General features: G+C 35.5%; 1 protein-coding gene across 2 annotated transcripts in view; it reads right to left on the bottom strand.

Annotated features, from left to right (window-relative positions):
• The window catches only part of NEGR1 (neuronal growth regulator 1), a 909,340-nt gene that overhangs the window by 370,875 nt on the left and 513,999 nt on the right, over positions 1-24,466 (bottom strand). The gene's annotated exons all lie outside the window — the stretch shown is intronic.

Raw genomic sequence — 24,466 nt, 5'->3', positions numbered from 1 at the left:
CTGTTTACCACCCTGTTCTCAACTCCTATTGATGCCATGGTGGGGGGCGGGAAATGATGCATATTTAGATGCATTTATAGATTTAGATTCATTTAAGGTAATTCAAATCTCTTGCTGGTTTCACTTTCATCAAAAAGTATGCAATCTGACTTGCCCCAACTGCCTTCTCCTTTTGGAACCATCTATCACGGTGTCTTCAGGCAGGATGGAGCATTCTTAGTAAGAAAAATCTTAGAATACATATCCAAACAAAATACTAATGATTTCCACACAACCAGCTATTTGGGATTATTCCCTACCATTTGCACTGTGATGGGCAATTGAGTCTGTGAGTGTCCTCATGGTTACTTTCTTTTTTTACTTGTACATAATTTCTGAACTGTATAAATAAAATAAGATTTTGTTTGTTTAGTGAGCAGCTTTCACAGATTTAACTTAAATTTCTTCCAACAACTCATCCTGTAGTGTGGAACATGACCATTAAAAATGTGAGAAGTCAACATAAGGGTGACAAATATGTACAACACAGGAATCATATGAACACGCTCTTTTATTTTATATGAAAAGTCTGTTCAGGGACTGCGGCCAGGACGCTGGTGTGAAGAAGTCAGAGACAAGGAGCCTGGCGTCCTTGGACTACAGCCATGATTCGTAGCGGGGTGGCAGCTGGTGGAAAATATTTTTTTAAAAATGTCTGTGTAGATGATAATAATTAAAATAGTTCACACCTATATGAAGTTGCATGAGATGTGAGGTGGTGCCACACGTAACAATGAAAATCTTTAGAGGATGTATTTGATGGCTACCTTAACTGTAAATAAATGCAAGACATGGACTATTTGGATCTGGGCAATTTCTTTGGTTTACTAGAATCAATTGAATGCCCCATCAAGTTCTTAAGTTGTAAGAGTCTGTGAAAGACCACAGTACATACAAATCCATTTGGAGGGCTTCTTTAGGCTGCAAGAGCTAAAAGGTGGATGGATTATGTATTTAAGCTGGTCCACAAATACTCACAGATTTTAAGAAATATCAGTTGATGTTTTATAACCACAGTTGTGGTTATTATAACCACAAAATTATAACCAGTTGTGGTTATTACAACCACAATATTCTGGGCCCAAAAATCACCTGATTCCATAGCCAGGGTATAAAAATCACAGCAGTGATTTATAAGCAGGTGTACTATGTGTCTTCCCACTCAGTCTCTGAAGCCATAGGCTCATTACTAAAAACCTTTAAAGGTTTTAATGTATCTAATTGAATTATGCATACACTGGGTCATATGCATAATTCACTGGGTCAAACAAAAAATAAAAATAAAAGCGATTCCATCTCTTTGTGTCCTGCTTGACTCACCTCTCCCATGGTGACTTTCTCCACCTCTAAAGCTTACCACAAAGAAGGAACACTGAAATGTGAATTTCTGAGGGAATGTTAAAGGGTTAAATTTCATCTGAAAGCATTGTGTCACTGATGACTTTGAACATCTTCAAGCAAGATAGATTTTTCTGGGTGTGTGCCTTGTTGAAATAATCATTTACACCCCACAACACGTTGTTCCTTCTCACTCCCCCTCCTCTGGTATCGATAGTTTCTTCTTTATAGTGTTCTTTGCAATCTGTCATTTGTATTTATTTCTTTACTTGTTTATTGCCTGTCTTCTCTTCATGCAACTTAAGTAAAGGTCTTGGGTCAGAACCTTGTTTACCTCATTCAACAGCCTATCATAAGTACCTAGAAAAGAGCCTGACACATATGTGATATTCAACAATATTTGTTGTTTTTTTTTTTTTTATGTGCTGAGCTAATATTTCTTTGGCTTCATAATGATGATTTCCCATAGAATTTCATACCACCTCAAGGATGATATAATATAAATTCTGAGAATATAGTGAAAATGTAATTACAGTGCCAAGTGTCCTATGTGACGGTTTTCAAGGATTCTCCAAGATTGGGGATTCACTATTTCTCTTAACTTATTTAAAAGCATGACATTTCTGTACTGCATTGCCTACTATAGTTTTTGCCATGCAAACCCAGAGAAATAATTGAACAATAATCATAAATTTATTTTCAACAGAATGAGCTATCACATCCTAGGCAGGACTGTGTATTTTGGTTAGAGTTTTGGTTTTGGTTTTGTTTTTTTTGTTTTTACTTGAGAATCTATGTAAATTAAGGGTCAAAAGTATTTGACTTGACTAATGTGTACATATTATTTCTGCTTTTTTTTTTCCCTCTCCATAGACTTGGAGTCTGGGTTAGTTCGAATAGCCTATATCTTTGAAGATTTTCCAAACTGCTTGAGTCAACAAGCTAAACACAACTATAAATCTTCGGAGAATTGGCTTGTTTTGAACTCCCACATCTTGTAATGGCTGGCAATATCAAAAGGACAGTCTTTCCTTAGGCTGGCACTTCCCTTTTCAGTCTTGGCCAGCCCCCAGAAAGTGAAAGCAAATCTTCGTTACATAACAAATCTCCTGGAAAAGGTGCTGTTCTCAAACTGAGAGAAGAAATTGTTTCATGAATTTTTTTCCTAAACTGGCTTGCTGATGGGTGCTTGATGGCTTCCTGGCCTGCATCTAACTAGCAACATTGTTTTCTCCAACTCAGAGACTATAAACTGACTTTTTATAGTTTATGGCATTTCAGAGATTTCTATGGTTTCTCCCCTCATCCCATCACTGATAGGAGGAAAAAATAGCTAAGTGTGACTTGTAAATGCAAACTTGCCAGATTTGTGAATTACCTACTGATGGAATATGTCAGAACTGCTTTGGGGGGCAAAGAAAGTGTTTAAAAAAAAAATGTATCTTTCAGACTTCAGTTCAAACTTTGAATCATGTTGCTTAACTTAGCGTTTTTCCTTTTTTATAAGACCTATGTATAAATTGTTCTCAGTCTACTATGTCCTTCAGGGGGTCAGCTATATACACTGGCAGAACAAGCAGTGACCTATTTTAATCCATCCATTCATTCATTCAACAAATATTTACTGAGAAACCAACTTGATTTAGGGAGACCAATCTTAAGGAGTCCATGTCTAAAGAGTTAGAAAAACCTAACACTATTAATTATGATGTGGAATCATAAGTCCTACAAAGTAGATTCTGTACAGCAAGGTGTTTTGGGAACACAGAGTAGTAAATCTAACTCTGCCTATGGGGTCAGAATTGGAGGGGATACTGATCTTAGATAAGGCTTTATGAAACAGATGACATCTGAGTGGAATTTGATGGTTAAAAACAGTAGTTTCCTATACCCAGATAATCATCAGGATGATCTGGTAAGTTTTTTTAGAATCCTGGGGTAGAGAGGGCACAACTTAGGGGATCCTAGACCAGTAGGTTTGGAGTGAGCTCCAAAATCTACAGATTTTGGTAACATTTACAGGACACCAGAAAGTCTTCTCCATAAACTTCCCTCTCCTATTTATTTAAAAACTCCACTCTAGTTAGAGAGCCCTCCTTCAAAGCCTCAGAGCAGTTATTTGCCTGCAAGGGCTTAATATTAAAGTGTAACTATCCCTAGAAGAGATGATACCTTAATAGCTTGCACTCAGTAGAAAGGTGCTATGAGTAACTTTTTCCCACTGTGTTATTTTCCCTTGGGAAAATCTAGAACTGGTTCATGTAGCAGGGGTCAAGTCAATCAGTGATGGAGAGAAGAAAGTGAGCATCTGAGAGTGATAAACCCCACAGGATATAGAGTTATGGAAAAAATCAAAGTTGGAAATGACTTCCTTCTCTCTTTCCTTTCTCTCCATCTTTGCTTGACTACCTAATACATGGATTATACACCAAATAGGATGAAAGAAAGCAAGTAATCCCTAAATTTTAAGACAGATTTCTTACTGAGGAAAGGCCTAGGTGTTCGCTAGGTAGATTTTCAGTGTCAAATATATATAAATACACACACACATGTAAATACACATGTATGTACATATGTTATATTAAGAAGGCTTACCATACATGATAATTTAGTGTGAAAAAAGAATAAAGAAAGGTCATTGGTTTAGAAAGGATAAGTTTTGGAGGCTTAATATTTATTTAATGATTTAAAAATTTTTGGTTGAAGGCAAGTTCCTCACCTGCTGAATAAACAGTTTTAAAGCAGAAATACAGCATTGTTATACAAGAGTTTCAATATTTTAGACTGTAAAGATTTTTATTTTTGCTTCATTTTTGCTGGAGGATCAAGAACTGGCCTCTACACATGAATGTTTACACACCAGAGTTCAAAACCCTGCTGTACCTCAGGCTAGCTTCAGCTTCATTTACTTGGATGGTTCAAAGATACAAAATACTGCTTAAAATCAGGACCATAATAACAGCTACTCCCTCAGGCAGCAGCAGCAGCAGGAAGGCTAGAACACACTTACAGCAGTGTTGTATATCACAGGGAATCTACAATGCCTTTGTAACTCATCCGCAGTAGAAAATAGTTGCAAAATACATAGGAAGAACACCACAACTGAAATGCCTTAGAGCACACAAATCTATGTATCCATACCTAGTGGGGCAGATTTCTTAAGAAACCAACTCTATTATCTTTAAAACCTTCAGTGATGATAACATTTTATTAGGAATTAATAATGAACTTTTTCCTGGAAACAATTCAGCAGTATACTTTAAGAACTTTAAAAAAATCCAACCCAGTGAGCCAATGATTTCCCTTCCAGGAATTTATCTTAAGGAAAGCAGGTACTTCCTTCCAGTATAGTCACTATTCCCACAAACCTGGTGGCCAGCTCCACTGTTCTGTTTGAAAATGTGCCAGCAAATGCCCTCTGGAATGGCTTGGGTGAACTTTTCTTGCCTCATCTTTGGCAGTGAACTATTCTCTACATAAATCAGAGGAAACAGCCCAGCTGTGTCATGCTAGAACCCAGCTGCCTTCTTTGTAAATATTTCCCAGAGCTAAGAGCTTGCTTTAGCATTTTTTGAAACACAAGAGAGTCCAATGTCTACCTTTGGACTCATAGAGTTATATTGAAACACCTGACTCCAGATTTCTTTCTTTTTTTTTTTTTTTTTGCCACGGGCTCTAGGCGCACAGGCTTCAGTAGTTGTGGCTCACAGGCTCTAGAGTGCAGGCTCAGTAGTTGTGGCACCCGGGCCCAGTTGCTCTGCAGCACGTGGGATCCTCCCAGACCAGGGCTCAAACCTGTGTCCCCTGCATTGGCAGGTGGATTCTCAACCACTGCACCACCAGGGAAGCCCCAGATTTCTTGAGGTAAGCCTCTTCCGGTTCAATAGGAGTTCTTTTTGTGAGGCTCAGGTTTCCATAAATGTGTTTTAGTACGTTTTTATATCTAAAGCCTGCTATGCTGCTTTCTGCATTTGCAGAGAAGATGTGTCATGTCAGTGCAATCAGAAAAAATAATGGTTTCTCTGAAGTACTCTGGTTTCTTTGTTATTTGTACATAATATGTATTTTCCTAATTATAAAGGTAGTACACACTTATTGAAAAGAATGTGGAAAATATATAAAGAATGAGGAAGACAAACCCCAAACCACCTATTAGGTTGAAATACCTAAAGTCACCTTTTGGTAGGTCAAAACAAATGTGCATGTGTACACTGGAGACCATCAGTCTAAAGACTGACAATTTCCATTTAGAAATGAAAGTCCAGGTTTGCCAGATTTTTAGATATGAACTATTCTATTATTTTGTACCATACAAATTCATCAAAATATCTGTGGATTTACCTTAGCACCAACTCAAATGGCACCATTCTGGGATTTAGAAAAATTTGCAGCTTACTGAAGACACGTGATCATCACAGCTGGAAAATTGTCATAATGTAGAAATCTACACGGTCTATGAAAATAAACAGTGCCTGTAGGTTTATGTGTGTGCAAAATCCTCACCATCCACTGCAAGCCTTTTGTAGTCTGAATGCAGTCACAGAGTCACAACTTGCTATCTATGCCCTGAACTCTGGCAAGCCCTCAGCCTGTTCATTTGCCTTAAAAGACCCATTTTTACATTACATTGCTTGGTTTCTCATAAAAGCTGTGCATTATCACACTAAGGTGTGGTTGCTCACCTGTCATGGAATAACCATGATGACATCTCCAGAGTGATCAGAGTTCTGCCTTAGGAAATATTCTGAGAACAGGTCTTATTCAGAAATTTAAATAATAATATTAAGATTCACATTAATATTTTGTTCCCCCACAAATTCTACGTTTTTAAATCGTTGTGTTTCTTTATCTGCTTTTCTCAAAGAGAATGCTTTATTTATGCTTAAAATGTAACAACCAAATGTTATTGTGCAATTATATACCCAGATATCTCAGTGCAGTCCTATGGTTACATGCACAGATTCTCTCTAAAATTGGGTTAAAAGGTAATTTGCCATTTGCTGGCCCCTAGATCATTAGTTATAGTGGCCAAAGTGCATTCTCTTATAATTCAATATCAAAGAAATTGCTTTTATGGCATTAACTATATTATATTCAAAATTGTATAAATTATTGAAATGCTATGCCTACTGCCAAGATATAAGACAGTTCACATGGAAAAGTTCCATTTTAAATTATTCATTGGAAAAATGTCAGTCTCTTGCCAGAAATTGTTTTATACTGGGGCTAGCTTTTGGGACTTACATTTAAATATGAATCACAAGAACTCTGGAAATTACAGATACTCATAATTCTCTTGGCTCTGAATAATTTGTTCATTTAACTTGTTCATTTCCATCAAGTGGATTAAATATTATAAATTTTCTTGTATCTAGGTGCTATTCTAATGAGCATTTTCAGTAGTAGGCAAAGTCTTCATAGGTAATTCCTTGTAAGTCATGATAAAATAATATCAAAAATCCATATAAAAGTACTGAAATTTGGTGACTTACATTCAGTATTTTTGAATAGAACATAGAAACTGTATAACCAGTGAGTTATATATGTTATATATACATATGCACATATATAAATTATATGTATGTGTACATACATGAGCATATACATGTATGTATATTTGTCATATAGTTGATATATATTATATTGGATTGTGTGTATTTTGTAACATAATTATGTGTCATTGCTAATAATAGAATATGGTAGTAACGGGGCAAATCTAATTATAAGACACGTAATTATGTTAACAAAATACACATACACAAACATATGCACACATATCCAATCTATGTATATTTTTCCTGCACATTTCTGGAGAACTCGTATGAATCAAGGAACTATTTTATATAGATCTCTGAGTATTTCACAAGATCATACTTAGTACATAGTAAGTGCTCAGAAGGTCTTGAATAAGGATTTTTTTTAATCAGTTCTAAATGTTCCTTATTTGAAGAGTTAGTTTTTAACACCCTCATTAAAAAGTCATTCTCCCTCATATTAATTACAACATTCTGAGGAACAAAGATATTTAACTACTTTTCCCTTTTGAATTAAAAAACATTGTGGGTAAACTACTCCCTGGAGTATTAAGTAAGAAATGTTGATTTATTTTAGTTTCTCCAAGGTATTAGGTATGTTACCTATCTGCACATCCCAGTTGAAAGTATTGTGGATTTTTATTTTTATTTTCTAGATAACATATTATATTGTTAAGAACTTGAAAATGTGGTTAAGACTGAAAAGTGTTCTCTTGGGCATGTGTGTTCTGTAACTACCTCTCCTACTTGCTAGTCTTTCTTGTTTTGAACACTGCAGTCTCATCACTTGGCAAAAAATAAGCCAAATCCTCTCGTTTTTCTGCCGGTTGGAAAACTCAATCTACCCACTAAGCATTAGCTCTATTATTCTATATTTTTGCCTATACCTTTCATAACTATTTATTCTTTTTTCACAGCTACTACTATAATGGAAGGGCAGAAAGCTTATCTAACTTTTTGGTTGAAGATTGAGATAAATGAAGGGCAAGTGTTAGCCATAGCAAAATGATGAAATTAACCTTTTTGGTATGTTAACTAGCTTAATTGATAAAGGGAATTCTATGAACATATTGAGTGTACATAGATCTCAAGAGTTATTTGACAGTTGTTAATGATAGTTTATGCAATAGAATGGAGAAATATGGACAAGGAACCCACGCAGCCAGGAAGAATACTGTTTGCCCCTACAACCAGTGTTGGTGGGTAGATTCATGTAAGTATGAAGGGAGAATGTTAGAGGAAGGCCATGAGGAGCTGGGTCTGGTTCTGTCCTTTCCTCAATTTTAAACGTCTTGGATGAAGCTCTTGGAGACATGCTTATTGATAAAACCATATCAGGGGTCATGTTTTCAGTTATAGTCACTACAATTTAAGAGTGACACACTGGTATGTTATTTTACAATGAGAGGTCAGCCAGAATAGTAAAGTGTCCAGACACAATAACATGTAAAGACACAGCTGAAGGAGCTAGGAATGTTTACATAAAGGTAAGGAATGGAAAGAAGGAAGATTTTTGAATAGACTTGTGGATTTATTCTAGTTTGTTCTTGTGGACAGAATAATGGTAGATTTCAGGTCATTATAGTGAAATATCCTAAACAAGAATGTCCTCACAATGAAATAGATTATTTATGAGAATATAAACTCCCTGTCATCAAAAGATTCTCAGGGAAATATGGAAGACCAGTAGGATTAGACAAGGGATTATTATCAATATATTTGGGTGAGTGCTTGGGTCAAATACGCTGATAGGGATTTTCAACTTTTATGTTCTTTGACTCTTTGTCACAAATCCAAGTAAAATACCATGAACATGCTAAAGGGTCTGGGCAAATGGTATTTATGGCTCCTCTGAGTGCTTAAAACATCATAAGACAAAACAAGTTCTTGCTGAACTCTAGGAATGCAAAGAATAGTTGAATAATATCTTTGTAGGAAAAAAAAAGAGACTATTCTCTGATATCTGAAAACTCTGTTGACCAATTATATATTTGCCTTTCCACCATAATATGAATAGAACATCATGTGGTTTTTACCTAAGCAAAATTTTTGTGAGTTTGTGTGCCTTATAGCAGTCACAGTGTATGCATCCAGATCAGTGTGTTAGTATAAACAGATGGAAATATGCTTCTCAGCTGATGAGTAACGTTAAGAGCCCTTCTCATCCTGTTTCACAAAACACCTAAACCCACACACTTTCTGCCCTGGTTTCTCTTTTTTTTTTTCCATATTTATCTCTGAACTGTTTTTAATTTCCAGAAATGGGATGACCACCTGCCTTTCAAACATACTACAAAACCAGCAGTGATTATGGTTGATTTTTGCTAGTCAGTTATTTTATAGAAAACATGTACCAAATGACAGCAGAGTCACCAGCTGATGAGAAGATTTATTATGTATATAACATTGTGCTTTTCATAGGAGTCAGCAGAATTGTGTTATGACTGTACTACCAAACTGTTTCTATCAGGCTGAGAGCTGTAACATTCAAATGGTACCTTAAGGAACCGAGCTGTGTGCTCACTACTGAACACTACTTTTTTAAAAAGGAGGATTAAACAAAATTTATAAGAGAAAAAGATAACTTTTGCAGTTAAGATATATAATCTGTTCCTTTCCGGGGGTAACAAGGCTGCTACTTGATCAACAAACATGTCCTCTTCTTGGCACATGACTACATTCTGTTTCCCAGAATCCTTTGTAATTGTTTATAACTGAATTTTAAGCAGTGGAATGTGAGCAGACATGATGTGTGCTATTTGGCTTGACTCCCCCAAAATTCCCATGGGTGATCCTCCATGTAATTTCCCCCTACACAACTTGATGCACGTAGCCTTGGAAATTGGAAATCACATATTGAAGATGACAGAAATACAGTATAGAGGAGAATGAGTTTTTAGAGAATGTAGTCTGCCTATAAGGAACAATTTATTTGGTGGTCATATTAGTAACAGATAAAAAATATGCCCAGACAGTTTTATAAAAGAGATTGACCAATATCTAAGGAACTCTAATCTCTAAGTTTTATAACACACTCAAAAGAAGATTAAAGAAACAAAACGTATGAAAATAATTGTTTTCTTATAAGCCTCTTCCTGAAAATAAAAGGAAGAAAACACCACCAATTTATTTTATGAAACTGATATAATGTGATATTAAATATGGACACAAACTATACAAGAAATGTAATTTCACTTATGAACCAGAACATTTTAAATTATAATATTGAATCTACCAAGTGAATCCAGAAATGTATATATAAAAAAAGTATGCCTTATTCCAAGACTGAGGATACTGTTCAACAATTTATTAATTTAATACTCCACAGAGACAGACTGAAAGAGAAATATATATGATTATGTCAATTGGGATAGAGAACAAATTATATAAGAAAAAAACTATAATTTATAACAAAAAAGTTACAAACTAGGAATAGAAACTTTCTTGTACAATGTGACTAAAAAGATCTACCAAAAATTCACAATGATCATTATCTTTAATTGTGAAGTGTTATAGACATGTTTCATTAAAAGTGAAATATGGTAAAGAAGCCCACTTTTACTGCTTCTAATTTACATTATACTGGAGTTCCTACCCAGTTCAGTAAGATTAGGAAATAAGTTAGAAGTGTAGGTATTAGAAACAAAGGTCCAAAAGAGTCATTGACCATACATAATGTAATTCTCTTTGTAGAATATTCAAAAGAAGTTACATACTATTTAAATTGATGAAATTGATAAGAATTCAGCTAGACTACAAAAAAAGATGTTAATTCTTCCTACAATAAATGTACAAATTTGATACAATTATATGAAAACTTCTACTTTTATTCACAGAATTCAATAAGATTAATCTAGTATTAATATTGAAGGGCAACAGACAAAAAAATAGCCAAGACAATCCTGATTAAGAAAAAGAAAGAAAGAAACTTATTCTATCATACTCTCAAGACAAATTATGAAACGCTGGCAGAAAGATACAAACCAGAATGAAACTAATAGAAACAAAATATACAACATGCACAGAACACAAACAGCAGTTTTGAATATGATGATGGAATATAACAAATCAGGGAAAAATAACATACCATACAATCAATGGTGCTAGGACAATGGCTACATTCAAAAAAAAGATAGGGGGTCCAGGGCCACAGATACACCAGAAATACATCTACACGTGGAACAACTCCTACAGAACACCTACTGAACGCTGGCAGAAGACCTCAGACCTCCCAAAGGGCAAGAAACCCCCCACGTACCTCAGTAGGGCAAAAGAAAAAAGAATAAATAGAGACAAAAGAATAGGGATGGGACCTGCACCAGTGGGAGAGAGCAGTGGAGGAAAGGTTTCCACACACTAGGAAGCCCCTTCGCAGGCGGAGACTGCGGGTGGCGGAGGAGGTGGACTTTGAGAGCGAGATTTATGATTTTTTCCTCTTTTCCTCTTTTTGTGAGTGTGTATGTGTATGCTTCTGTGTGAGATTTTGTCTGCATAGCTTTGCTTTCACCATTTGTCCGAGGGTTCTATCCATCCTTTTTTTTTTTTTTTCATTTTTTATCTTTTCTCTTAATAATAATTTTTTTATTTTAATAACTATTATATTTTATCTTACTTTATTTTACTTTATCTTCTTTCCTTCTTTTTTTCCTTCCTTCCCTCCTTCCATCCTCCCTCCCTCCTTTCTTTTTCTTTCTTCTTTGCTTTCTTTCTACTTCTACTATACTTTCGTTCTACTTTTTCTCCCTTTTATTCTGAGCCGTGTGGATGAAAGGCTCTTGGTGCTGCAGCCAGGAGTCAGTGCTGTGCCTCTGAGGTGGGAGAGCCAACTTCAGGACACTGGTCCACAAGAGACCTCCCAGCTCCACATAATTTCAAATGGCAAAAATCTCCCAGAGATCTCCATCTCAACACCAGCACCCAGCTTCACTCAATGACAAGCAAGCTACAGTGCTGGACACCCTATGCCAAACAACTACCAAGACAGGAACACAACCCCACCCATTAGCAGAGTGGCTGCCTAAAATCATAATAAGGCCACAGACAGCCCAAAACACACCACCAGACATGGAACTGCCCACAAGAAAGACAAGATCCAGCCTCATCCACCAGAACACAGGCACTAGTCCCCTCCACCAGGAAGCCTACACAACCCACTGAACCAACCTTAGCCACTGGGGACAGACACCAAAAACAACGGGAACTACGAACCTGCAGCCTGCAAAAAGGAGACCCCAAACACAGGAAGATAAGCAAAATGAGAAGACAGAAAAACACACAGCAGATGAAGGAGCAAGATAAAACCCCAGCAGACCTAACAAATGAAGAGGAAATAGGCAGTCTACCTGAAAAAGAATTCAGAATAATGATAGTAAAGATGATCCAAAAGCTTGGAAATAGAATAGAGAACATGCAAGAAACTTTTAAAAAGGACCTAGAAGAACTAAAGAGGAAACAAACAACGATGAACAACACAATAAATGAAATTAAAAATACTCTAGATGGGATCAATAGCAGAATAACTGAGGCAGAAGAACGGATAAGTGACCTGGAAGATAAAATAGTGGAAATAACTACTGCAGAGCAGAATAAAGAGAAAAGAATGAAAAGAACTGAAGATGGTCTCAGAGACCTCTGGGACAACATTAAATGCACCAACATTCGAATTATAGGGGTTCCAGAAGAAGAAGAGAAAAAGAAAGGGACTGAGAAAATATTTGAAGAGATTATAGTTGAAAACTTCCCTAATTTGGGAAAGGAAATAGTTAATCAAGTCCAGGAAGCACAGAGTCCCATACAGGATAAATCCAAGGAGAAACATGCCAAGACACATATTAATCAAACTGTCAAAAATTAACTACAAAGAAAACATATTAAAAGCAGCAAGGGGAAAACAACAAATAACACACAAGGGAATCCCCATAAGGTTAACAGCTGATCTTTCAGCAGAAACTCTGCAGGCCAGAAGGGACTGAAAGGACATATTTAAAGTGATGAAGGAGAAAAACCTGTAACCAAGATTACTCTACCCAGCAAGGAACTCATTCAGATTTGATGGAGAAATTAAAACCTTTACAGAAAGCAAAAGCTGAGAGAGTTCAGCACCACCAAACCAGCTTTACAACAACTGCTAAAGGAACTTCTCCAGGCAAGAAACACAAGAGAAGGAAAAGACCTACAATAACGAACAAAAAACAATTAAGAAAATAGCAATAGGAACATACATATCGATAGTTACCTTAAATGTAAATGGACTAAATGCTCCCACCAAAAGACCCAGATTGGCTGAATGGATACAAAAACAAGACCCATATATTTGCTGTCTACAAGAGACCCACTTCAGACCTAGAGACACATACAGACTGAAAGTTAGGGGAAGGAAAAAGATATTTCATGCAAATGGAAACCAAAAGAAAGCTGGAGTAGCAATTCTCATGAGACAAAATAGACTTTAAAATAGACAATTAGAAGAGAAAAAGAAGGACACTATATAATGATCAAGGAATCGATCCAAGAAGAAGATATAACTATTGTCAATATTTATGCACCCAACATAGGAGCACCTCAATACATAAGGCAAATACTAACAGCCATAAAAGGGCAAATCAACAGTAACACATTCATAGTAGGGGACTTTAACACCCCATTTTCACCAAAATGATTATCATCCAAAATGAAAATAAATAAGGAAACACAAGCTTTAAATGATACATTCAACAAGATGGACTTAATTGATATTTATAGGACATTCCATCCAAAAACAACAGAATACACATTTTTATCAAGTGCCCGTGGAACATTCTCCAGGACAGATCATATCTTGGATCACAAATCAAGCCTTGGTAAATTTAAGAAAATTGAAATTGTATCAAGTATCTTTTCCAACCACAAGGCTATGAGACTAGATATCAATTACAGGAAAATATCTGTAAAAAATACAAACACATGGAGGCTAAACAATACACTACTTAACAATGAAGTGATCACTGAAGAAATCAAACAATATGTAGAAAAAAATGACAATGGAGACACGACAACCCAAAACCTATGGGATGCAGCAACAGCAGTTCTAAGAGGGAAGTTTATAGCAATACAATCCTACCTTAAGAAACAGGAAACATCTCGAATAAACAACTTAATCTTGCTCCTAAAACAATTAGAGGAAGAAGAACGAAAAAAACCCAAAGTTAGCAGAAGGAAAGAAATCATAAAAATCAGATCAGAAATAAATGAAAAATAAATGAAGGAAACGATAGCAAAGATCAATAAAACTAAAAGCTGGTTCTTTGAAAGGATAAACAAAATTGATAAACCATTAGCTAGACTCATCAAGAAAAAAAGGGAGAAGACTCAAATCAATAGAATTAGAAATGAAAAAGGAGAAGTAACAACTGACACTGCAGAAATACAAAAGATCATGAGAGATTACTACAAGCAACTCTATGCCAATAAAATGGACAATCTGGAAGAAATGGACAAATTCTTAGAAACACACAACCTGCCAAGACTGAATCAGGAAGAAATAGAAAATATGAACAGACCAATCACAAGCACTGAAATTGAAACTGTGATGAAAAATCTTCCAACAAAGAAAAGCCCAGGACCAGATGGCTTCACAGGAGAATTCTATCAAACTTTTAGAGAAGAGCTAACATCTATCCTTCTGAAACTCTTCCAAAATATAGCAGAGGGAGGAACACTCCCAAACTCATTCTACGAGGCCACCATCACCCTGATACCAAAGCCAGACAAGGATGTCACAAAGAAAGAAAACTACAGGCCAATATCACTGATGAGCATAGCTGCAAAAATCCTCAACAAAATCCTAGCAAACAGAATCCAACAGCACATTAAAAGGATCATACATCATGATCAAGTGGTGTTTATTCCAGGAATGCAAGGATTCTTCAATGTACACAAATCAATCAACGTGATACACCATATTAACAAATTGAAGGAGAAAAAACATATGATCATCTCAATAGATGCAGAGAAAGCTTTCGACAAAATTCAACACCGATTTATGATAAAAGCCCTGCAGAAAGTAGGCATAGAGGGAACTTTCCTCAAGATAATAAAGGCCATAGATGACAAACCCACAGACAACATCATCCTCAATGGTGAAAAACTGAAAGCATTTCCACTAAGATCAGGAAGAAGACAAGGTTGCCCACTCTCACCACTATTATTCAACATAGTTTTTGGAAGTATTTGCCACAGTAATCAGAGAAGAAAAAGAAATAAAAGGAATCCAAATTGGAAAAGAAGAAGTAAAGCTGTCACTGTTTGCAGATGACATGATACTATACATAGAGTACCCTAAAGATGCTACCAGAAAACTAACAGAGCTAATCAATGAATTTGGTAAAGTGGCAGGATACAAAATTAATGCACAGAAACCTCTGGCATTCCTATACAGTAATGATAAATCTGAAAGTGAAATCAAGAAAACACTCCCATTTACCATTGCAACAAAAAGAATAAAATATCTAGGAATAAACCTACCTAAGGATACAAAAGAACTGTATGAAGAAAATTATAAGACACTGATGAAATAAAGTAAAGATGATACAAATAGATGGAGAGATATACCATGTTCTTGGATTGGAAGAATCAACATTGTGAAAATGACTCTACTATCCGAAGCAATCTAGAGATTCAATGCAATCCGTAGCAAACTACCACTGGCATTTTTCACAGAACTAGAACAAAAAATTTCACAGTTTGTATGGAAACACAAAATACCCCGAATAGCCAAAGCAATCTTGAGAACAAAAAATGGAGCTGGAGGAATCAGGCTCCCTGACTTCAGACTATACTACAAAGCTACAGTAATCAAGACAGTATGGTACTGGCACAAAAACCGAAAGATAGATCAATGGAACAGGATAGAAAGCCCAGAGATAAACCCACACACATATGGTCACCTTATCTTTGATAAAGGAGGCAGGAATGTACAGTGGAGAAAGGACAGCCTCTTCAATAAGTGGTGCTGAGAAAACTTGACAGGTACATGTAAAAGAATGAGATTAGATCATTCCCTAAAACCATACACAAAAATAAGCTCAAAATGGATTAAAGACCTAAATGTAAAGCCGGAAACTATCAAACTCTTAGAGGAAAACATAGGCAGGACACTCTATGCCATAAATCACAGCAAGATCCTTTTTGACCCACCTCCTAGAGAAATGGAAATAAAAACAAAAATAAGAAAATGGGACCTAGTGAAACTTCAAAGCTTTTGCACAGCAAAGGAAACCATAAACAAGACCAAAAGACAACCCTCAGAATGGGAGAAAATATTTTCAAATGAAGCAACTGACAAAGGATTAAGCTACAAAATTTATGAGCAGCTCATGCAGCTCAGTAACAAAAAAATAAACAACCCAATCCAAAAATGGGCAGAACACCTAAATAGACATTTCTCCAAAGAAGATATACAGATTGCCAACAAACACATGAAAGAATGCTCAACATAATTAATCATTAGAGAAATGCAAATCAAAACTACAATGAGATATCATCTCACACTGGTCAGAATGGCCATCATCAAAAAATCTAGAAACAATAAATGCTGGAGAGGGTGTGGAGAAAAGGGAACCCTCTTGCATTGTTGGTGGGAATGTAAATTGATACAGCCACTGTGGAGAACAGTATGGAGGTTCCATAAAAAACTACAAATAGAACTACCATATGACCCAGCAATCCCACTACTGGGCATATACCCTGAGAAAACCATAATTCAAAAAGAGTTATGTACCAAAGTGTTCATTGCAGCTCTATTTACAATAGCCCGGAGATGGAAACAACCTACATGTCCATCATCGGATGAAAGGATAAAGAAGCTGTGGCACATATATACAATGGAATATTACTCAGCCATAAAAAGAAATGAAATTGAGCTATTTGTAATGAGGTAGATAGACCTAGAGTCTGTCATACAGTGTGAAGTAAGTCAGAAAGAGAAAGACAAATACCGTAGGCTAACACATATCTATGGGATTTAAGAAAAAATAATGTCATGAAGAACCTAGGAGTAAGACAGGAATAAAGACACAGACTTACTAGAGAATGGACTTGAGGATATGGGAAAGGGGAAGGGTAAGCTGTGACAAAGCGAGAGAGAGGCATGGACATATATATACACTACCAAACGTAAGGTAGATAGATAGTGGGAAGCAGCCGCATAGCACAGGCAGATCAGCTCAGTGCTTTGTGACCGCCTGGAGAGGTGGGATAGGGAGGGTGGGAGGGAGGGAGATGCAAGAGGGAAGAGATATGGGAACATATGTATATGTATAACTGATTCACTTTGTTATAAAGCAGAAACTAACACACCATTGTAAAGCAGTTATACTCCAATAAAGATGTAAAATATATATATATATATATAAAGTAGATTTTGACCTCACATTATGCACAGAAGTAAGATGGACATATATTAAAAGCCTAAATATTAAAATCTAAATATTTAAATGTTTAAAAATATAGATATTGAAGTTGGAAACGAGTAAGACATAAAACATAGATATTTATGCATATGTGAGACACCATAAAAATTTTAAAAGAAGCCACACATCTGTAGGAGGTATTTATAATGAATGTAAACAAGCAAAAAATATTGGTAACCTGAATATACAAAAATGTCCAACAGTTCAATAAGTAAAAAGAAACAAAAACAAAGAACAGGTTAATAAAAATGGATAAAGGATATAAATAGGAAATTCATAAAAGAGTAAACTTGAATGTTCAATTATTTGAGAAGAAGTAGAAATTCATTAATAGTTAGGAATATTTAAATTAAAACAACACATATTCAAATCCATAATATTGGTAAAGCTTTAAAAGTTAGAAAATACCAAGGCGATGAGGATGCCAGAAAATTAAATATTATACAATGATGAAATCACTATAAATCTGAAAATAATTTGAAAACAGCTAATAAAATTAAAGATGCACATATATCTCTATAATTTCATTTCTAAGTATTTATATACCTAGAACCTAGTTTCTGTAAAGTGTGGTCCTCCATCACCTGGGAACTTGTTACAAATGCAAAATCTCAGGTGCATCCACATCAACTAATCAAAAGCTGCAAGTAATTTATATGTATATTAAAATTTAAGAAGCACTGCCCCAGACAAAAGTACTGGTTCTCAAAATTGGATGCATATCAGGATCACCTGGGATGTTCTTAAAATATTCCAGTGCATGGACCCTACTGCAGAAAACTAAATATATTCAAAAGCTTCCCAGATGATTTCATTGTGTATCCATGGTTGAGAACCTGTGTTAAAGAAAATCTCACATATGCCCAGGGAAGTTTATCAAAGATTATATAGTTTGAAAAGGCAAAAACCTGGGTAATTCCATGGATTTATCAACTGTTAGGTTATACAACAGTATCCTCAACTGTAGACAAAATGTTTTAATGGGATCTTATATGTATCAATATTGACTACTGTAAAAAATAATATGTTGAGGGCAAGAAGACAATTGGTGGAGAAAGAACAGGTAAATACATTAACTGAACAGAATAAAAAGCCCAGAAATAGACCCACATAAATATAGTCAACTGATCTTTGACAAAGAAGCCAAGGCTTCTTTGTGTTAATGGAGCAAAGACAGTCTTTTCAAAAAATCATGCTGGAATAACTGGACAACAACATGAAAAAAAATGAATCTAAAAAAGACCTTATGCCTTTCACAAAAATTAACTCAAAGTGTTTATAAACCTAAATGCAAAACTATAAAACTCCTAAAAGATAACATATGAGAAAACCTAGATGACCTTGGGTATGGTAATGACTCTTTAGATACAACACCAAAGGCACAATGCAAGAAAGAAACAATTGGTAAGCTGGATTTCATTAAAATTACAAGCTTCAGCTCTGCAAAAGACAATGTCAAGAGGATCAGAACACATGCCACAGAGTGGAAGAAAATATTTGCAAAAGACACATCTGATAAAAGCCTGTTATCCAAGATGTACAAAGAATTCTTAAAACAACAATAAACAACCCAATTTTAAAAAATGGGCTAAAGATTTTAACAGACACCTCACCGAAGAATATTTATCAATGGCAAATAAGCATATGAAAAGATGCTCCACATTATATGTCATCAGGGAAATGCAAATTAAAACAATAAAATACTAAATATTACACACCTATTAGAATGGTCAAAATCAGGAACACTGACAACATCAAATACTGGAGGGGATACGGAGCAATAGGAACTCTCATACAGTGCTGGTGGGAATGTAAAATGGTACAGCCACTTTGGAAGGCAGTTGGTAGTTTTTTTACAAAACTAAACATACTCTTACCGTATGATTCGGCAATCATGTTCCTTGATTTACCCAAAGGAGTGGAAGAATATGTCCCCAAAAATCCTGCACCTGAATGTTTATAGTAGCTTTATTCATAATCACCAAAACCTGGAAGTGATCAAAATGTTCTTTAGTAGGTGAATGGATGAATAAACTATGGTACTTCCAGATAATGGAATATTATTTAGTGCTTAAAAGAAATGAGCTATCAAGCCATGAAAAGACTTGGAGGAAACTTAAATGCATATTTCTAAGTGAAAGGAGCAAATCTGAAAAGGCTACATACTGTGTGAGTTCACCAAAATGATACTCTAGAAAAAGCAGAAATAAGGAGACAGTAAGGAGATAAAAGGTTGCCAGGGGTTAAGAGGGTGAGAGAAGCACTGACTAGACAGAGAATATAGGATTTGGGGCCAGTGAAAATTCTTTGTATAATATTATAATGATGGGTATAGATCATTATACATTTTTCCAAACTCACAGACCAAACAGCACTAAGAGTGAACCATAATGAACATGGACTTTGAGTGATTATGATGTGTGAATGTAGGTTGTCAATTGTAACAAATGTACCACTCTGCTGGGGGATGTTGATAATGCAGGAGGCTGCACATACGTAGAGGCAGATATATGGGAAATCTCTCTACCTTCCTTTCAATTTGCCTGTGACTCTAAAACTGCTCTAAGAAACAAAGCCTTAATATAAAAATTATATGTATTGATCTCACACATATTCTGTAAATTATTATGGTTAAGTATATACAATAAAAATGTGAAAAACACGTGTAGGAAGGATACACACTAAGAGTAGATACAAATAGGAATCCTGGAAGGGAAATAGGAGTAAATATTTAGTTTTATATATTATTTCCATTTTATAAGTGAAGTGAATCAATATTATCAAATGGTTAGTGTATTGGTATATTGATGCTGATATATTTTAAGCTATCTGTATTTTTCAAATCACAAAAAAATAAAAAAAATAAACACTTAAAGCCAATATAGATTAAAAGGGTTCTTATTTCCTAAGGTTGTTGTGAACCTGTAAATGAGATCTGATGCTTGAATGAAGTAATCGCTTTGGAAAGTGAATGCTACATAGGTATTAGCTGTCATTAGTAATAAATGTTCTAATGGTAAATGAAACAAAAATCACAATTATTAACTGCTGTTACTAATAAAAATGAAATCCACATAAAATGAACCAAAAGCATTAATCATTTTCCAGCCTCAGTCTTCTCTCAAATGGTTCCTTTTTCCTTTATGCTTTTCCATCTTTCTGTATGTGTTCAACTTAACCTTCCTTCCTTTCCTTACTTTACCCTTCCTTTCTTCTTTTTGTTTTCTTTCTTTTATAATTTCTTGCTTATTACTTTTCCATATGATTTATTCATTTCCTATTTCTCTTTCTTTTTACATTTTTCCTTTTTTCTCAACCAATTATGACTGTGACATGCAGTAATTACACAAGTAAATTATCATATAGTTTTCTTTTTATAAATTTAATTAATTAATTTATTTATATTTGGCTGCATCGAGTCTTTGTTGCTACGTGCGGGCTTTCTCTAGTGGTGGCGAGCGGGGGCTACTCTTGGTTGTGGTGCACAGGCTTTTCATTGCTGTGGCTTCTCTTGTTGTGGAGCACGGGCTCTAGGTGCATGGGCTTCAGTAGTTGCAGCACGCGAGCTCAGTAGCTGTGGCTTGCAGGCTCCAGAGCGCAGGCTCAGCAGCTGTGGCACACAGGCCCAACTGCTCCGCAGCATGTGGGATCTTCCTGGACCAGGGCTTGAACCCACGTCTCCTGCATTGGCAGGTGGATTCTCAACCACTGCACAACCAGGGAAGCCCTATCATATAGTTTTAATAAGTAATTTCTAGATATCGAACATTAAATGTATTTGACCCAATGGAATCACTAATGTTATGATAAAATTGAAAAATTTAAAACCAAACAATTAATATCAACAAATATGTATATTATACACATAATATATATTTATATATAATCACAAATAACATCAATGAAAAAACATTAATTTTTTGTTGGCTGCATTTCCAGTAAATTCTATGGTGTGTGTGACCAAACATCAGGCCAATGGATTGAGGCAAAGGGAGCATTAAAAAGATATAATTTCCCCAAACTATTGGGAAACTGGAAGTCTACATACTTCAGGAAGGAAGCAGTGTTCCATTTAATGGTGTACTGTGAAAGAACAGCTAAAATTTAGACCAGACCACCTTCGGGAATCATTTCAAAAGTCTCAGTCCCAGAGAACTGGTACATTTCTACAGGTACACATAGGCCTTGGATAAGCCAACTTTCGATCATGAAAATCTAGACTTTGCAGCAATGCTGATGTCAACCTTGCTCTCCTGACTGCATATTAATACAGTTCTAAATTCTAGCTGCATTCAGCCAGCCTGAATTCCCATCAATTCTCTTGAGCTCCCGCCACCACACACACTCATACAATTTTCTAGACATGTAAATAGATGTCTTCTGTGAGCTACCCACCCCTGTCTCAGGAGGCATTACAGAGCCCGGGCTGTGTTTCAGCTGGTGCTGAATGAGTCCTATTATTTACACCTCTCCTTGGGAGGTGCGGAGGGTACTTTGGAGAAGATGCTTTGCCGATGTACAGCATTCTCATCAACCATCTTTATTTTACTCCTTAACTTTGGAGGTAATGATAAAGTTACTGCTCTTTTTCAACCCATCCAAAAACAATTTTGATTTTGTATTTATCATCATGTTTAAGTAATCTAGAAAGTGGAGTGAGATTAAAAGCCAGAAGAGAGGTTTGACCAACCCGGATGCAGCGTAACCTAGGGTAATCAACTTGTTTGTTTTAACACAGTGAAGATTAGTTGGAAGAATTTTTCAAAATGAATTCCAGGGTAAAAAATACTTGGGTAAAAAATATCGATCATGTACAAGGTACTGTGCTCTTTTAAACAAGGCACATGTCACACTCCCCTATCATCTCCCAGTGAGCCAGGGGCCATGCAAGTACAAAGAGACATCACAAAGGGAGGAAGTAAAATGCTCCATACCAAATGATAAGATACCAACTAAGGTCTGGAAGAGTTGAGGAACACTTTGCTTAGATTGCTAGGAAAGACTTTTTAAAGGTCATAGGTTTTATATAGGGGCCTGATAAAGATTATTATTGGCCAAAGGGTAGGGACCATGGGCTAGCAATTTTTACAATAGACACTTATATCATTGGAATTCATTAAATATTTGTCACATGGTGGAAGAAAGGCTTTGTATCACTAACGAGGAGAAGGGACTTCAGACAAGCCAGCATTGTTTGCAGAAAGACTGATGGAAATACTAAAGGAGAGAAGGAAATATTTCTTGACTATTTAATATGAGTGAAACATTGTGCTATGTACTTCTTATCCAGTACCTCATTTATTTCTTACAGTCACGTTATGGATTAGGAATTATTAAGCTAATTATTAATTATTAAAATCTGAGAATAATTATTAATTATAAATCTCAGAACACACATATAATAAGCAACAAGACTGCATCTCCTTTACTGTTTGATATACCAAAACATGCTGCCTGCTACATTAAGGATTGAAGCCAGTGAGTCATGCTAATAAGATTCAAATTTAAAATGTCCCATATGCAGTTAAAGGTCATGGACTCTAGAGTTAGGCTGCCTTGAAACTCTGTTGCTCACTATCTTTTTGACATTACACCAGCAATATAAATTCTAATACCCTTGGTTTCTTCTTGTAAAATCAGAATAATTATAGAAACTACATAGTAGTGTGTTTTTTTTTTTGTAAGAATACATGAGATAATATATGTACAGAATCAGAACATTCCCCGGCATAAATTGTATATTTGATAAATGTTAGCTCTGTAGAACTTAAATTCTTGCATTGGATACCTTTAGGAGTCATGTTCTGGTTAATTTTTTTTAATTTCAAAATGATTCTGAATAATGTTTACATTTCTCTCAATGTATTTGTTTTTATTTCCTTCTAGTAACACTCTCTGGCCACTGACTCCTCATCTATGATTAGATAGCCTGCACCTTAAACTTTGTCACACATTTTCTATTTGTGTTGACCATCTTTATGGAGTATCTTTAGAAAAAAATAACAGGGCTTATTTTGTTTGACCTGAATTTCTGTAGTATCTTGTTATAGAGTGTGTTCATATATAAAATCTTTATGCTTTCTTTCATTACACATCATTGTCATAAAAAGGAAATATGTCTTTAATATTGGTCAATTGATGGTCAATGATGTTAAAGGACACAAAGAGCCAAACATTCTCACCTTCCAGATCCAGGAGCTCTCTCTCCATATAAAGCACAGCTGGGCGGGAGTGAGAGCTGTAGAGAAGTCAGCCCCCTGAAGCTATGACAGGGTTTTGGATATTGCCACTGACTCCAGCCCATTTAGAGGGTAGAATCAGACTTGGAGAAGCAGAGAGTGCCCACAGCCCAAAGATAAACAGAAATTGAAAAAAAAATACAAAGATAGTTATTGTTAAAGAGAAAATTCATGGTGAGGAATCATTTTAAATAAGAAATAAAAGATGCAAAAGAATTAAAATTTTTAAAAAAATGAACTCTTACTAAAGAGTAACAAAAAAAAAGATTATAAAAAAGAAAGATCATAAAGAAAGCTAAGACTGGGTGGAAAATACAAAATAAAATAACATGCAATAAAAGAATAGGATATAGTGGTAACTAATATTGATTGCATATTCACTATGTGCCAGACACTCTTCTAAACATTTCTACATATTAAAGCATTCCACTCTCTCAATATTTATGAGACATTATTATTTTCATTTTGCTGATGGGGAGACGAGGCAAGTTCATTAACTTGCTCAGATCACTTAGCAGTTAACTGGGAATCTAGGATTCAAACTGAGCTGATCTGACTCAAACCTAATTGTTGTCTCCAAGGCTATACAGGCAGAGAAAGGAAACAAAAGAGATTTATAAAATAAACCCTGAAGAGAAAAGAAGCATATTGCATAGAGAAACCTCAGCAGCTCACAGAGCAATGGAAAAGTCTAGGTGCCCTGCCCTTATAATCCTTTCCAACCTATTTCATGAGTGTAGCCATGAATGCATTCATGACAGGGATATAGGCACAGCTGCAGCTACTATATGCAGACATTTACATTTACCACTATGCATTATTAAATCTATAACCTCATGTATAGACTGTGTGCCTTTTGAGGGTAGAG

This window comes from Globicephala melas, chromosome 1 (genome assembly GCF_963455315.2).
Source record: "Globicephala melas chromosome 1, mGloMel1.2, whole genome shotgun sequence".
Classification (NCBI taxonomy): domain Eukaryota; kingdom Metazoa; phylum Chordata; class Mammalia; order Artiodactyla; family Delphinidae; genus Globicephala; species Globicephala melas.
Note: the sequence above shows the minus strand (reverse complement) of the source record. Positions and strands in the feature narration are given on the sequence as shown.